Below are 14,977 nucleotides of genomic sequence, written 5' to 3'. Positions count from 1 at the left end.
GGCCTGAGCCGCTGTTGCGCCTAGACATATCTACTTCACAATAACAGCACCTACAGTTGACCGGGGCAGCTCTAGCAGGGCAGAAACTTGATGAACTGACATGTTGGAAAGGTGGCATCCTATGATGGTGCCACGTTGAAAGTCACTGAGTTCTTCAGTAAGACCAATCTACTGCCAATGTTTGTCTATGGAGATTGAATGGCTGTCTGGTTGATTTTATTCACCTGTAAGCAACGGGTGTGGCTGAAATGGCCACACCCTTTTGAATGTCCACATACTTTTGAATGTATAGGGTTTCTGATTTTTTACATGGGCAGCTTCTCAATCCACCGCATCCGCCTCAATCCACCGTCGGCCTTCCTCATCTACGGTGGAAGGTGGCCGAGCTACAGCGGTGTTTGTCAGACCATGGGACATCCCGAAAATCGGTCTTCTCACAAACTAATTGGACCACTCTATGAAAAGATAAGACTCTCACAATGGTGTTCTCCATTTTCCTCTACGACCCACACAAGCCCCACGGGACTCATCTGAAGTCAGTCATGCTGATGTGCCAACTGCTGTCTGTAGCGTCAGAACCGTTTCAGCTACAATTGTCACCGAACTCGTCTGAAGGTACCCCATACAAATGAATGGAAGTATGAAGGTAGTTTTGTGCCAACAAAAATAAGGGGTTAAATAAAACATTTTCTGAGCTGTCTTATATCTTATATTTTTGATTGTCTTTTTGCCATTTATGAATTTCTTATTCAATGCGTTTTAAGGGCTATAGTAGTAAAGGCCAAATTCAATATTATATCCAATATTTCATATGTTATAAAGTAGAACCCGCTTTCCTTTTCGAAGTTAAAAAACGAAAAATAACTGACATTTCGCTATTTTCTCATTTGAAAGTGCAAAATAATGAAAATCCTCAGTCTCCAGTTCCACAGCAATTGAATGGGTCACTGCTGTCATGTGGTTTCGTAATGTAAAGATTAAATTAGTAGTCGATCCTATACAATAACAGTGATACTGTACATGTACAGTATTCAGTAGATTGTATAATGTAATTTTAGAGCCAGCAATAGGCCAAGGTCTTTATTTGAAACAATTACTATACATCGACTATCACATGTGTATGAGCATGTGTAATGACTACCATGGGTGTCGTTTCACATCAGTAATAATTTACATTCACAGGAAACTAAGACAGCTCTTCCAACCACACTCACAGCTTGCAAATGGCATCGGGCATGGACAATTTCCCCATTACTTATGCCTCAGCTAATACAAAATAGTAAAGTCCAAAGTGCTCACTTCGCCCAATCCCGAAAACCAGGTACAATTTCACACACTTGTGCACAAATGTACACTAGAAACACAGACGCGCTTTGCTTCACTGCTTCGTTTATCACTCTTAAGATGGGGACTAAAGGCTGGTTTACAGTCCGTCTATCAACATGTCTATAGACAATTGTCGTAGCGACATCATGAACATTCTATTGTCATCCGACATCATTGTCATTATGAAAAAGTATAAACACAAAACGACAGCCTCTGCATGACATCAGCAGCCCGGTGCTCCAAATAGCATACTTTCTCTTTTTTAACTAATAAACCCATCCGCTTAAAACTACATTCACTACATGTCAACCTAGCATGCCAGGCAACTAAAAACTGTTTTATCAACAAAGGTTTGGTTCGTTGCTAGCTAGCTAGCTGGCAAGATAGCCAGTTCAAATAATGACCAGAGTATAGCTGACAACATCTTAACTTTAACTACTTTTTATTCATCATTACAGGTAAATAAACCCACAACAATATAATTACAAGTCTGGTTGCTGTGGGAGTCTGGTAAACACGACAACGGATGTTGCGACAAACTTTTTTCATGTCTGTGCAACAAGGAAACTGACAGTTGCAGCGATGTTCTACAGACATTCCACTGGAGTATAAATTAAATTGCATTTTGACCATCAACACTTGTCGCATTCTAATTGTCTATAGACATGTCGATAGACAGACTGTAAACCAGCCTTAACACAAAGGCACACACATGTGCACACACACACCCTGGGACCCGTTCTGGTTTCAACAGCCATATTATCAAGCTGGTGGAAGCTCAGCACACAATAGGGGAGAGAATGTGTGGGGGGGGGGGGGGGGTCGAATCCATAGAATTAGGAATTAGAATACTAGAATGGATATGAACCTTCTTATGATAGGATAAAGGTCAGACATTTTGGTCAGTTGGTCAACCATGGTTTTCCAGTGCTGTGATAAGGTTTTGTGTAAAATAATGAATTTGAAGAATTTATCTGCACTGTATGTTTGCTAGCTATCATTCCTCTAAAGCTTTCCTAGAAAACTTCAATTTGAACCCCTAGCACATCAACCACCTATGTTTTCCCTCTGCTAATCAAAAGTCAAGAGTCAAAGAAGTAGCGGATTAATCTGATTCAAGGCCTCGTAGCTACAGGTTAACGATGCGGATAGGAAAGTCTGTATTGTGATGCAAAGGCACAGAGAGACAAAGAGAAAGAGAGAGACACACAGAGCGACAGAGAGAGTGGTTAAGAGATTGAGAGAGATTAGCTAAAATAGAGAGAAACGGAGAGTGAAGGAGCAAGACCTGCCACTTGTGGCCCACACACAAACTGTACAAGAGCTTCCTCAAGATCACTTGCAAAGGTCCCACTAATTGGCATTTTAAAAACATGCAAACTGTTTGAGTCAGATAACCATGTGTTTCTGAAATGCAAGTATACTCTCCAGATGTGTATTTACAGACAAGCATGTGTATGGAAAAGAAAACGCAAGGGATATTACATGGTATGAAATATATGCAACAAATTTTCCACCAACAGTTTTCTGTGCCAATGCACCACACAACAATGATGTGTGGTAAGATTGCTAGTTAGCCTATTGCAGATCTGGACAAATGATCCACCTCCCACTATTGTCACTATTAATGGTGGATAGTGTCACGCCTTGATCTATTTTAACTGTCCTTGTGATTGTCGCCTATCTTCCCCCTTATCCCTTGTGTATTTATACAAGTGTTATCTGTTGGTCTGTTACCAGTTCGTCTTGTTTGTCAAGTGAACCAGCAGTTTGTCTCGTCTCCTGCTTTTCCCCATTCTCTCTTTTTCTCGCCCTCCTGGTTTTGACCCTTGCCTGTTCGACTCTGAACCTGTCTGCCTGACCACTCCGCCTGCCCCTGACCTTGAGCCTGCCTGTCGTCCTATACCTTTGCCCCTTCTCTGGATTACCGACCTCTGCCTGACCTGACCCTGAGCATGCCTGCCGTCCTGTACCGTTGCCCCACCACTCTAGATTATCGACGCCTGCCTGCCTTGACCTGTCGTTTACCTGCCCCTGTTGCTGTAATAAACATTGTACTTCAACACAGTCTGCATTTGGGTCTTACCTGAAACCTGATAGATAGAGGACAGGACACACCGTTAGGCTGCTACAATTACAGTACCTGTGGTATAGTTAGTGTGCCGAAAAGCGTAGTGCATATGGGAGGTACCAAACACCTTGATAGGGGAGCTGCATGCAATCAGAAAATTTGACTAGGATGGAATAAATTATATACAGTGGCTTGTGAAAGTATTCACCCCATTGGCATTTTTCCTATTTTATTGCTTTTACAACCTGGAATTAAAATAGATTTGGGGGGGGGGGGGGGTTGTATCATTTGATTTACACAACATGCCTACCACTTTGAAGATGCAAAATATTTTTGGGGTGAAACAAACAAGAAATAAGACAAAAAATAACTATTCACCCCCCAAAAACAATACTTTGTAGAGCCACCTTGTGCAATTACAGCTGCAAGTCTCTTGGGTACGTCTCTATAAGCTTGGAACATCTATCCACCTGGATTTTTTCCCATTCCTGAAGGCAAAACTACTCCAGCTCCTTCAAGTTGGATGGGTTCCGCTGATGTACAGCAATCCTTAAGTCATACCACAGATTCTCAATTGGATTGAGGTCTGGGCTTTGACTAGGCCATTCCAAGACATTTAAATGTTTCCCCTTAAACCATTCGAGTTTGCTTTAGCAGTATGCTTAGTGTCATTATCCTACTGGAAGGTGAACCTCTGTCACAGTCTCAAATTTCTGGAAGATAAACAGTTTTCCCTTAATAATTTCCCTGTATTTAGCGCCATCCATCATTCCTTCAATTCTGACCAGTTTCCCAGTCCCTGCCGATGAAAAACATCCCCACAGCATGATGCTGCCACCACCATGCTTCACTGTGGGGATGGTATTCTCTGGGTGATGGGAAGTGTTGGGTTTGTGCCAGACATAACATTTTCCTTGATGGCCAAAAAGCAACATTTTAGTCTCATCTGACCAGAGTACCTTCCTCCATATGTTTGGGGAATCTCCCACATGCCTTTTGGCGAACACCAAACGTGTTTGCTTATTTCTTTCTTTAACTTCTTGACGCTACCCATCCCTGTCGCAGGATCATTTTCGTCAGCAACCGCTGAATAGCATAGCGCAACAGTCAAATAATATTACTAAAAAATATTCATATTAATGAAATCACAAGTGCAATATTGCAAAACACAGCTTAGCCTTTTGTTAATCCACCTGTCGTCTCAGATTTTGAAATTATGCTTTACAGCAAAAGCAATCCAAGCATTTGTGTAAGTTTATCGATAGCCATGATAAACATGTCAAATGTTTTTTATAATCATTCCTCAGGTAGTTTTTAAAATATATATTCGATAATATATCAACTGAGTGTGTAGGTTTTTCAATAACAGCGTGAGGAACAATGGTGGCTTTACTCAGTTGCGCAAAAACTCACTCTGAGAACCCCCACCTATCCACTTTCGCAATGTGATCTTTCACGCTCATTTTTCAAAATAAAAGCCTGAAACTATGTCTAAAGACTGTTCACACCTTAGGGAAGCCATAAAAAAAGAATTTGGTTGATATCCCTTTAAATGGAGGATAGGCATGCATAGGAACAGAAGGGTTTCAAAATAAGAGGCACTTCCTGATTGGATTTTCCTCAGGGTTTCGCCTGCAATATCAGTTATGTTATACTCACAGACAATATTTTGACAGTTTTGGAAACTTTAGAGTGTTTTCTATCATAATCTGTCAATTATATGCATATTCTAGTATCTGGTCCTGAGAAAAAGGCTGTTTACTTTGGGAACATTATTTTTCCAAACAAAAAAATAGTGCCCCCTAGTTTCAAGAGGTTAAGCAATGGCTTTTTTTCTGGCCATTCTTCCATTAAGCCCAGCTCTGTGGAGTGTATGGCTTAAAGTGGTCCTATGGACAGATACTCCAATCTCCGCTGTGAAGCTTTGCAGCTCTTTCAGGATAATCTTTGGTCTCTTTGTTGCCTCTGATTAATTCCCTCCTTGCCTGGTCTGTGAGTTTTGGTGGGAGGCCCTCTCTTGGCAGATTTGTTGTGGTGCCATATTCTTTCAATTTTTTAAATAATGGATTTAATGGTGCTCCGTGGGATGTTCAAAGTTTCAGATATTTTTATAACCCAACCCTGATCTGTACTACTTCTTCGTTTTTTATTTTTTAGACATTTTTGAAATAAGTTATTTTTTTAATTTCACTTCACCAATTTGGACTATTTTGTGTATGTCCATTACATGAAATCCAAATAAAATTACAGGTTGCAATGCAATTTTTGGGGGGGAAATGGCAAGGGGGATAAATACTTAAGCAAGGCACTGTCGTTAAACCTGCAAAACTGTCCCTAAGTCTTCTCTATGCAAGGACAGAGAGAGGGAGCCTGTCCCATGACCAACTCCTCTCTACTAATAAACACCCTTAATTTCCATACAATGCGGCAGCAATAAAAGACGATAACACCCACAATGGGGAAGCTGCATCATCCAAAACTTCCCTCCCTCACCTCCCTTACGTTGATTGGCTATTTATTTTGTATTTCACCTTTATTTAACCAGGTAGGCTAGTTGAGAACAAGTTTTCATTTGCAACTGCGACCTGGCCAAGATAAAGCGTAGCAATTTGACACATACAACAACAACAATAAACTAAACATACAGTCAATAATACAGTAGAACAAAACAAAACAAAAAGTCTATATACAGTGATTGCAAATTAGGTACGTAATCATTGATAAGGTAGAGATGGTGGAGCCTGTCGCAGCTTAAAAGAGATTAATCAATTTTGTTATCCTCATGTGGCCCAGACCATAGACGAGCACTTTATTAGATTGGGGAATTCAATGCTGTCAGCTTCTCTGATTTCATTACTATGCGTCTTCAGAAGACAAAAAAGAAAAGGAAAAAATTAAGAAAGGAGGGATCTGCTTATTAAAATAATGGAAACTTTGGTTATTATTCATGTCACTCCTCATGGTTGTTGATGAGCCGCTGAGCGTTTATCATTTAAGGCATGATGCACAAAGAGTTAAGTGAGCTGTAATCCTGGAAAGATTGCTCTGAGACCGGCTTTCAGAAATCAGAGCAAGGCGAGATCCCCAGGAGGTCTCTCTCTCAGTGTGTGACAACGCTTCCTTTACAGCTTGTCTGCTGATAGTCAGAGATGAGAGTGGAAACGAAAACAAAAACTGCCATAGTTCATGATGATTTACTGGGGTAATAATGCTTTTAAGAACATACAAATGTGAGACAAGTTGGAAGTACCGTAACATACATCATTGCTGCACTCTAGACACAATTGTGGTTTAATCCATATACAGTGCCTTGCGAAAGTATTCGGCCCCCTTGAACTTTGCAAACTTTTGCCACATTTCAGGCTTCAAACATAAAGATATAAAACTGTATTTTTTTGTGAAGAATCAACAACAAGTGGGACACAATCATGAAGTGGAACAACATTTATTGGATATTTCAAACTTTTTTAACAAATCAAAAACTGAAAAATTGGGCGTGCAAAATTATTCAACCCCCTTAAGTTAATACTTTGTAGCGCCACCTTTTGCTGCGATTACAGCTGTAAGTCGCTTGGGGTATGTCTCTATCAGTTTTGCACATCGAGAGACTGACATTTTTTCCCATTCCTCATTTCAAAAAAAGCTTGAGCTCAGTGAGGTTGGATGGAGAGCATTTGTGAACAGCAGTTTTCAGGTCTTTCCACAGATTCTCGATTGGATTCAGGTCTGGACTTTGACTTGGCCATTCTAACACCTGGATATGTTTGTTTTTGAACCATTCCATTGTAGATTTTGCTTTATGTTTTGGATCATTGTCTTGTTGGAAGACAAATCTCCGTCCCAGTCTCAGGTCTTTTGCAGACTCCATCAGGTTTTCTTTCAGAATGGTCCTGTATTTGGCTCCATCCATCTTCCCATCAATTTTAACCATCTTCCCTGTCCCTGCTGAAGAAAAGCAGGCCCAAACCATGATGCTGCCACCACCATGTTTGACAGTGGGGATGGTGTGTTCAGGGTGATGAGCTGTGTTGCTTTTACGCCAAACATAACGTCTTGCATTGTTGCCAAAAAGTTCAATTTTGGTTTCATCTGACCAGAGCACCTTCTTACACATGTTTGGTGTGTCTCCCAGGTGGCTTGTGGCAAACTTTAAACAACACTTTTTATGGATATCTTTAAGAAATGGCTTTCTTCTTGCCACTCTTCCATAAAGGCCAGATTTGTGCAATATACAACTGATTGTTGTCCTATGGACAGAGTCTCCCACCTCAGCTGTAGATCTCTGCAGTTCATCCAGAGTGATCATGGGCCTCTTGGCTGCATCTCTGATCAGTCTTCTCCTTGTATGAGCTGAAAGTTTAGAGGGACGGCCAGGTCTTGGTAGATTTGCAGTGGACTGATACTCCTTCCATTTCAATATTATCGCTTGCACAGTGCTCCTTGGGATGTTTAAAGCTTGGGAAATCTTTTTGTATCCAAATCCGGCTTTAAACTTCTTCACAGCAGTATCTCGGACCTGCCTGGTGTGTTCCTTGTTCTTCATGATGCTCTCTGCGCTTTTAACGGACCTCTGAGACTATCACAGTGCAGGTGCATTCATACGGAGACTTGATTACACACAGGTGGATTGTATTTATCATCATTAGTCATTTAGGTCAACATTGGATCATTCAGAGATCCTCACTGAACTTCTGGAGAGAGTTTGTTGCACTGAAAGTAAAGGGGCTGAATAATTTTGCACGCCCAATTTTTCAGTTTTTGATTTGTTAAAAAAAGTTATAATAAGAATAAAGAATAAATGTCGTTCCACTTCATGATTGTGTCCCACTTGTTGTTGATTCTTCACAAAAAAATACAGTTTTATATCTTTATGTTTGAAGCCTGAAATGTGGCAAAAGGTCGCAAAGTTCAAGGGGGCCGAATACTTTCGCAAGGCACTGTATTGTATCGCATTTAACTTCTGAACTTGGACAATGGCTGAAAAATATTTTAATGCGTGAATCTCTAGTCATTTCCACGTGTTTTTACAACAGCTAGTATATTTACTGCCACAATAAAGTAGCTGCAAAAATACCCCATAGTGTGTGTTGTTATTAGTAAGGATGGGGAGGTTGGAGATGTCTCTGTAACTGCAATTCAGCACTGCCGAGACCAAGGAACAGTAGTCCATGCATTTAGTAGTGTGCACTGTAACAGAGTTGTGTGCAATAGCTACTGTAATGAAAATCAACATGAATAAATGTATGAATTCAGGAAAACAAGTGTGGTTGTCCTACTCACCTGTTTGATTGCATGCAACAGCTTACCATAGCAGTAGACTATGACCAGGAAGGGGATGATGAGGCAGAAAACAAAGAGGCAGAGGATGTACGAGACATTGTTGGCACTCTTGGCCTTCCAGTCCACGGAACAGGTGGTACCGGGCCCCTCGGGGCCGTAGCGGCTCCAGCCGAAGAGCGGCGGCAGGGTCCACATCAAGGAGTAGAACCAGGAGAAAGCAATGCCCAAGGATACCTTCCGGTAGTTGGTGGAGTCGGCCTTGGTTGGGCCCATCATGGTGCTGTAGCGCTCGTAGGAGAGCACGGCCAGGGAGATGAGGGACACGATGCCTGGAAACGAGAACACAGACACTCGCTCAGACTATGTAGAACAGGGTCAATACAGGAGTTCATCGGGTGGTCAAAGACAACACAGACACAACAGTCCAGCCTTAAAACAAACTTTTACCTACGGGGTGTTTAAACAAAAATGCATGCAGAAACATTAGTGGGAGTGCTCATACAGACACAAGTCAATTATGTCACACTTGAGTGTATGCTGGCTTCCTACTGTTTTACCCTGGAAGGGTAAGTAATGCATCCATATAGGTTGTTATTACTTTGCAAAGAGAGATTCCAATGTACATGTAAGTGTGATTGCTTCACACAAAGTAGCATAGGGCATGCAGAATTAAGCTTTTAGACATTCTGCAGGAGGGCCAATGATACCAGTGATGAAGAGATGCCACAAAAGCTTCCATGTAGCATTCTATAATTTCTCACCTTTCAATGCACATACTTCCTGCTCTGCAGCATTTGCAAAGGAGCATTTCATATCCAGTCACTGCTCCCAGAAACCTGACCTCTCATCTTCTTTATCTTGTTTGTTTTTTCATTGAAGTGAAACGTAATATTTGAATGTAATATTTCCGCCATCGTTTCCTATGACCGAAAAGGACATCAGAACAGCGATCACTAACCTTGATTTGGATGAGGATTTCTACTTCAGCGAGTCGAGGGCGCAGGACATACCACTCACCCTGGACCAGGCCCTAATTTAAAAAAAATGTATTTCACCTTCATTTAACCAGGTAGGCCAGTTGAGAACAAGTTCTCATTTACAACCTCGACCTGGCCAAGATAAAGCAAAGCAGTGCGGCAAAACACAACAACACAGAGTTACACATGGGATAAACAAAAGTACAGTCAATAACACTATAGAGAAATCTATATACAGTGTGTGAAAATGGAGTAAGGAGGTAAGACAATAAATAGGCCATAGTAGCGAAGTAATTACAATTTAGCAAATTAACACTGGAGTGATAGATGTGCAGATGATGATGTGCAAGTAGAGATACTGGTGTGCAAAAGAGCAAAAAGTAAATAAAAACAATATGAGGATGAGGTAGACAGTTGGATGGGCTATTTACAGATGGGCTATGTATCCCAGATACTCGGAAAAGGAAAAGACGGCATAAGAGAGGCCGGCATGCGGGCACCCTTACAAAAGTCTGCAAATAAATTAGCCACCTCTATCCTCCGTTCAATTGGCGAACGTACAATCACTGGAGAACAAACTGGACGAGCTCCGTTCAAGACTATGTTCCTCGGAGTCGTGGCTGAACGAGAGCATTGATAATATACATCTAGTTGGTATTTCTATGCATTGGCAGTATCAAACGGAAGCATCGGGTAAGCTCAAGGGGGGAGGTGAGTGTCTTTTTGTTAACAACAGCCGTAATACTAAGAAAGTCTTGAGGGTTCTGCTTGCCTGAGTTATAATACCTCATGATAAGTTGTAGACCATACTATTAACCAAGAGAGTTTTCATCTATATTCATTATATTTGTCTATTTACCACCAGAAACTGATGCTGGCACTAACACCACACTCAAAGAGATGTATAGGGCCATAAGCAAACAAGAAAATGCTCATCCAGAGGCGGTGCTCCTAGTGGCCGGTGATTTTAAAGCAGGGAAACTGAAATATGTCTTACCTAATTGTCATCTGTGCAACTAGAGGATCAAAACTCTAGATCACCTTTAGTCCACACACTGAAATGCATACAAAGCTCTCCCTCACCCTCCATTTGGCAAAGCTGACCATAACTCTATCCTCCTGAATCCTGCTTACAATCAAAAACTCAAACAGGAAGTACCAGCTCAATATGGAAGTGGTCCGATGAAGCGGATGATAAGCTACAGGACTGTTTTGCTAGCGTCTGGTGATCCGTCTGGTCCTGCAGCTTTGTGAATGTTAACCAGTTTAAAAGTCGTACTCACATAGGCTACGGAGTGCGTGATCACACAGTCATCCGGAACAGCTGGTGCTCTAATGCATGGTTCAGTTGTGCTTGTCTTGAAGCGAGCATAGAAGAAAGCATAGTTTGTAAGCCCTGCCACATCCGACGAGCGTCAGAGCCTGTGTAGTAGGATTTGATCTTGGTCCTGTATTGACCTGTTTGATGGCTCGTCGGTGGTCGTAACAAGATTTCTTAAAAGCGTCCGGATAAGTGTCCTTGAGAGTGGCAGCTCTAGCCTTTAGCTCAGTGCGGATGTTGCCTGTAATCCATGGCTTCTGGTTGGGATATGTATGCATGTTCACTTTGGAGACGACGTCGTCGATGCACTTATCAAGCTGGTGACTGATGTGGTAAACTCTTCAATGCCATTGGATGAGTCCCAGGAAACATATTCCAGTCTGTTGTTAGCAAAACAGTCCTGTAATTTAGCATCTACTTCCTCTGACCCCTTCTGTATTGAGCGAGTCACTGGTACTTCCTGCTTTAATTTTTGCTTGTAAGCAGGAATCAGGAGGATAAAATTATGGTCAAAATTGCCAGAAGGAGGGCGGGGGAGAGCTTTGTATGCATCTCTGTGTGTGGAGTGAAGGTGGTCGAGAGTTTTTTCCCTCTGGTTGCACAGATGACAAAATTTGGTTCAATTGATTTAAGTTTGCCTGCATTAAAGTCCCCGGCCACTAGGAGTATCGCTTCTGCATGAGCATTTTCTTGTTTGCTTATGGCCTTATAGAGTTGGTTGAGTGTGGTCTTAGTGCCAGCAGCGGGCTGTGGTGGTAAATAGACGGCTACGAATAATATAGATGAGAACTCTCATGGTAGATAGTGTGGTCTACAGTTTATCATACGGTAATCTCCCTCAGGTGAGCAATACCTTGAGACTTCATTAATATTAGACATCGCGCATCCGCTATTATTGACATATAGACGCACACCCTCACCCCTCGTTTTACCAGCTTGTCTTTTCTGCTGGTGCATGGAAAATCCTGCCAGCTCTATAGTATTAGTTTCGTCATTCAGCCACGACTTGGTGAAACATTCAATTTTACAGTTTTTAAATGTCCCGTTGGTAGGATAATCATAATCGTAGGTCATCAATCTTATTTTCCAATGATTGCATGTTAGCCAGTAGAAAAGATGGCAATGGGAGTTTACTCACTCGCCTACAGATTCTCAGAAGGCAGACCGACATGCGCCCCCTTTTCCTCTGTCTTTTCTTCACGCAAACGATGGGGATTTGGGCCTGTTCCTGGGAAAGCAGTATATTCTTCTTGTCAGACTCATTAAAGGAAAAAGCTTCTTCCAGTTTGAGGTGAGCAATCACTGTTCTGAAGTCCAGAAGTAATTTTTCGGTCATAATAGATGGTAGCAGCAATATTATTTACAAAATAAGTTAAAAAAACAAGTTAAGTTACAAACAAAGCAAAAAAAATTACGAAATAGCACAGTGGGTTAGGGGCATGTGAAACGGCTGCCATCCTCTTCTGCTCCATCTTAAAACATCTGGATATGCTCCATGCCATAGGCTTGTTCATTTAGCTGACAAGATATGCTTGTAGGTCCTGTAGTTTATATTATTTTATAAAAAACATTTCAATAAGAATAATATAATTGAATTTAGCTGAAGAAAATGGAAAGGATATTTTTCCCATTAAGGAGCGACTCTGCATATGAAGTGGCTATGTTGAACGTATAAGTGATCATTTGAAACGGGTCCTATATTCTAGATTCAGAGTTATCTGGCAACTTTAGTTGTGAATGATACAAACCATAGAATGTCAAATAAATCAAAACACACATGGGCTGCATGGCGCGACGATAGGCTATTGATGATTTGAGAAAGTAGCAAAAAAAGCTCTGTTCCTTGTCTCAGGCTGCACAGCTGTTCTCTCATCAAGTGGTCATATTTTCACCCATGCTCCATTTAAAGTCTTTAATCTTGATTTAGAATGGCCGATTATGAAATGAGCAGGAACCGGGGAAGGGGAAAAAAGACATGGCATCTGTATGCACTCGAATGGCGAATGGAGCCAGCAAGGTTTCTGTTACGGAGTCTAGTTGATAGGTAATTGACTAGCCCGACTGTTCCCCGGACTCCAGTTGTAGGGATTTGTACAATGCACAAACAAGGCTATTGAACCTGACATTGGTGTCTGTCTTTATTCCTTTATCTAACATATCATACTGAAACATGGTATCAGAAGTGGCTCGGAAAACACACGTTTGTTATTTTTGTAGCTAAGTACAGTATAGGCGCAGTTACGTTCCATATGCGAACACACGCCGTTTCCTACTCACAACACTGATCAACTCGTTGTTAGCTGGCTAGCTAGCATCACTACCTACGTCGATGACTGAAGGCAAAGAAATCTCATATTCCATTGCTATGGCAGCGAACATTCCGCCACCAAATCCCATGGTTCTCACAGGGGACTGGAATACTAATTGGGACAACTTCAGGGATGAATTCGAGGACTATGCGCTGGCGACCGGTCTACATGAGAAACCCAACGAGGTACAAGCTGCAACTCTGAGGAGTTTAATGGGCAGCGAATGCAGGCATATCTACCGGCACAATCTCACCCTCACAGCACGACAACAGTGTGATGCAAAGGCTATATTGGATGCATTGGAGAATTACTTCAAACCCGCCAGAAACGTAATTTATGAGCGGTTCGTTTTCGGAAGCTGTAAACAGGAAGAGGGTGAGTCAGTACACAACTTTGTAACACGTTTTAGAGAGAAATCCGCCACTTGTGAATACGGGGGATTGAAAGATGAATTGATTCGTGACAAAATAGTGCTGGGAATTGCAAATGAGGATACACGCCGGCGTCTACTGAGAGAGAGAGACTTAACATTAGTAACTGCCATCGAAATGTGCCGCACTGCTGAAGTCACTGACATGAGAATGAGAGCAATGGAAATCGAAACCCCACGCTCCGATGTTGATACTGTTCATGCTGTTGCTAGGCAGACATTCAGACTAAACCAATCGAGGCAGAGCAATTCACCACGAACGGTCAAGACAGAGAGCCCCGTAGCATGTAAATAATGTGGGAATACACACACACGTGGCAAAGAGCACTGCCCTGCCTACGGAAAACCATGCAGTGCTTGTGGAACTAATAATCATTTTGCAAAAGTGTGTCTCAAAAGCAAAAGAAGGGTGAGTGAGGGCAAGATTCACTGTGTTGATGATGTCACTCAATGTTCAGAGCTGAAAAGTGAAAGTGACATTTACATGCATGAATCCATTGGGGCTGTACACTAAAGAGGGAAGAAATGGTTTGTGACACTACGATTACACAACAAGCAACAACAATGTCAACTGGATTCTGGTGCTACATGCAACGTAATGAGCTACAAAGACAAAATCAATCTGGCACCTGACACATCTATTGCCCAGCGATACTAGACTAAAGCTGTACTCAGGAGAGCTAATGAGCTCTATGGGCACCTTTGAGACCGAATGTGTTATTCGGGGACGCAAACACAAGCTGGAGTTTGAGATTGTAAAAACCAGTCAGCATCCTCTCCTCTCAGGCTCTACATGCGAACGCCTGGGACTGATGCAGTTCACTGTACCAAATGACCTGCGCATTGTGGATCATGTCCAGCATGGACCCCTGTGCAAAGAACAACTACTCAGCAGATATGACGATGTATTCAACATGCCCGTTGAATCTGTGCCTGGGGAGGTACACTTTGAAGTGGATGAGAGCATCACTCCAGTCCAGTGTGCTCCTCGCAATGGGCCCATTGCAATGAAAGTGGCTGTGAAGGCCCAGCTGGACAAGTATGAGGCCGATGGCCACATGACATCTGTGACTGAACCAACTGACTGGATCAGCAATATGGTCATAGTGAAAAAAACAGAGAAGCTGAGGGTCTGCATCGACCCAAAGCATCAGAACCAAGCACTGAAACGATCCCACTACATCATGCCGACACTAGAGGATGTCCTCTATAAGCTTCCCAAGGCCAGGATTTTCACCTTGGTGGATGCCCGAGATGCATTCC

The 14,977-nt window shown here is 42.1% G+C and overlaps 1 pseudogene; it reads right to left on the bottom strand.

Moving 5' to 3' along the window:
• Window positions 1-8,699: 8,699 nt before the first annotated feature.
• Window positions 8,700-14,977, bottom strand: part of LOC110530923 — a 28,742-nt pseudogene continuing 22,464 nt past the window's right edge.

Source organism: Oncorhynchus mykiss, chromosome 8 (genome assembly GCF_013265735.2).
Source record: "Oncorhynchus mykiss isolate Arlee chromosome 8, USDA_OmykA_1.1, whole genome shotgun sequence".
Lineage (NCBI taxonomy): Eukaryota > Metazoa > Chordata > Actinopteri > Salmoniformes > Salmonidae > Oncorhynchus > Oncorhynchus mykiss.
This window is presented reverse-complemented; position numbering and strand designations above follow the sequence as displayed.